This window comes from Hevea brasiliensis, chromosome 12, assembly GCF_030052815.1.
Source record: "Hevea brasiliensis isolate MT/VB/25A 57/8 chromosome 12, ASM3005281v1, whole genome shotgun sequence".
In the NCBI taxonomy this organism is placed as follows: Eukaryota; Viridiplantae; Streptophyta; class Magnoliopsida; order Malpighiales; family Euphorbiaceae; genus Hevea; species Hevea brasiliensis.
The window spans coordinates 11,483,853-11,486,923 of NC_079504.1; the positions used below are offsets into that span (position 1 = coordinate 11,483,853).

At 36.7% G+C, this 3,071-nt stretch overlaps 1 non-coding gene across 1 annotated transcript; it reads left to right on the top strand.

Moving 5' to 3' along the window:
• Nucleotides 1-1,914: 1,914 nt before the first annotated feature.
• On the top strand, nt 1,915-2,022 carry LOC131171627 (small nucleolar RNA R71). The gene has a single exon (XR_009142286.1). It is a non-coding gene; the product is annotated as a small nucleolar RNA R71 (small nucleolar RNA).
• The last annotated feature ends 1,049 nt before the right edge of the window (nt 2,023-3,071 follow it).

Sequence of the window (3,071 nt, forward strand, 5' to 3'; positions counted from 1 at the left end):
GAGAAGATCCTTGTTGCTTTGTCTAAAAATCCGACCATTTCTTTCTTGACAACCTTTGGTGTATCTTTTTCTTTGAGAGATGGTTGCTTGACCTCACTTTTCTCCACTTGCTCAAATTGAAAGATTGATGCCATATGACAAGGTGGATTAACCTTTAAATGTTGTGCAAATGCAGCCTCTTTTGGATTTTTATCATTGATACTCCCTTCATGGATAAGACAACTTTCAAGAGAAGCCTTCAGATAGCTCTTTCTAAAGTGCTCTTTTACTAACTCATCAACTATATCAATTCTCAAACAAGAGTCTACATCTTCATGTTGCTTCTTCTTATCATTGCCAATATTGAAGACTAAATGATCCTCTCCGACTCTGAGAGTAAGCTTTTCACCTTTCACGTCAATCAAAGCACCAGTTGTAGCTAGGAAAGGCCTCCCCAAAATGATTGGGATAGTAGAATCCTCTTCCATGTCCAAGATGACAAAGTCAACAGGTATATAGAATTTCCCAACCTTCAGAGGCACATTCTCCAAAATCCCTTCAGGATACTTAATTGATCTGTCAGCTAACTGAAGAGAAATGTGGGTCGGCTTAAGATCTCCCATGTTGAGCTTCTCATAGATGGAGAGGGGCATAAGGCTTACACTAGCCCCTAAATCACATAAAGCTTTTACAGAACATGATTCCCCAATGTGGCATGGAATTGAAAAACTCCCTGGATCCTTGAGTTTTGGAGGAAGTTTCCTTTGGAGGATAGCACTGCATTCCTCAGTTAAGGCTATAGTCTCATAATCTTCAAGTCTTCTTTTGTTTGAGAGAATTTCTTTCAAAAACTTAGCATAAGAAGGCATTTGGGAAAGAGCATCGATAAAAGGCACATTTATATATAGCTTCTTCAAAACCTCTAAGAACTTCCCAAATTGCTTATCAAGCTTGGCTTTTTGAAATCTCTGTTGAAAGGGAAGTTGTGGCTTGTAAGGCTCTGGAGGTATATATTTCTCTTCTTTCTCTCCAACCTCCTCTTTACCTTTTCTTGCACTCCCTTTTTCACTCTTTTGTTTTTCATCTCTCTCAAAATCTTCCTCATTTTCTCTCTTCTCAAAATTTTCACTCTTCTCATTATGCACTATTTTACCACTCCTCAGTGTGATGGCATGACATTGCTCCCTTGGATTTTCTGTTTGACTAGGAAGTTTCCCCATAGAATTGGTACTTGATGAGCATGTTTGTTGTGCAATCTGATTTTCCAGCATCCTGTTGTGTGTTTGCATTTGTTCCAGCCTTGCTTTCATCTCTCTCATCTCTTCATCACGCTTAGTTTGATTAGCAAGAATTTGTTATAATAAAGCCTCTGTGGTGGAACTTTGTTCTTGCTGTCTTGGTAAAGGTGCAGGATTTGCATTCTTTTGCTGAAAACTAGGTGGTGGTTGCCTAGGTTGTTGGTATTGATGCCTTTGTTGTTGTGGTGGAAAGTTCTGAGCTGAAGCTTGATTTTGCTGATTCTCCCATGAAAAATTGGGATGATTCCTCCAAGCATATGAAGGATAATCTACTCCACAGCTCATTGTTCCTTCTGCATAAGTAACATGTTGAGAACTTCCAGAGCATGATGATGAACTGACTAGCATACTTAAATCCTCCATTTTCTTAGCAAGGACATTAGTGAGTGCATCAAATTTGGCATTAATCATGTTGAATGGATCAAGCTCATACATTCCAGCAACTTGCCTTTTTTGAGTTGGAGTTGACCCCCTTGGGCTACTCCATAAATGACTGTTCTTTGCTATTTTCTCTAACAACTCATAAGCTTCATCTTCATGCTTAATGATGAATTTCCCTCCAGTTTGAGCATCAATGATTCCTCTGATAGCAGGAGTGACATTTGTGTAAAAATTCTGGTTTATCATCCATTTAGGAATGGCATGATGTGGACATTATCTCTCCAACTCCTTCCATCTCATCCATGACTCATAAAGAGTCTCATCTTCTCTTGGTCTAAAAGCAATCATTTGATTCCTCAACTCTTGAGTTTTTCTAGGTGGAAAGTATTGGGCAAGAAATGCATCAGTGAGCTGCTCCCAATTTGTAATTGAGTTGTGAGGTAAAGAATCAAGCCAATCCAATGCTCTATCTTTCAAAGAGAATGGAAACAATTTTAGCCTTGCTGCATCATCAGACACTCCTGGTTGCTTTTGCATGTCACAGATCATAACAAACTTCTTAAGATGAGTATGAGGATTTTCTGAAGGATGACCTCCGAATTGAGAATTCTGAATCATTTGTAGTACTCCAAAATCCATCTTATAACTATTTGCATCAATTCTTGGTCTTGCTATACTCTCTCTTAAGTCATCAAAATGAGGAAATGCATGATCCATCATACTTCCCTTAGGCACATTAGCATTTACAACCTCTTCACCTTAGGCTGCATTTTCATTGTTTCGATCGTTTCCAACATTACCACCATCAATTCTAATTCTTTCATCAGCCATGTCTCCTTCAATTTCAGCTGCTCTTAGTGCTTCTTTTCTTCTTCTGGTTTCTTTCTTGTTGGCTCTACAAAACTTCTCAATTTCAGGATTAAACAATAAGGATGTGTCATTTGTGCTTTTAGCTCTTCTCTAAAAAGATTAAAAGTACCTGAAAAAGAACAAACAAACACAAAATGAAAAGATAACAAAATAAAACTAAAAACAACTAAAATAATCAAGAATTCAATATTAAACAAACAACTCCTCGGCAATGGCGCCAAAAACTTGATGTGTCCCAACCGCAAGTGCACGGGTCGTTCAAGTAGTATAAAAAAAGATATCGTTCCCATGAGGAGTTGTGTTAATGATTGAATTTTTGATGTAAAATAAAATATGTTAAAATTGTATTTTAATCAAATTAATAAAAGAAATTTAGGAAATTGAAGCATACGGTATGAAAATGCAAACCTAAATTCAAACAATGACTAATTTAATAATTCGCAAAATAAAGAAATTGATAATAATGAAAATTAATAAAATGAGATTAAACTAAACACTCAAAAATAAAATTCCAAGCAATAATTGATGAAAGACGATTCTGGA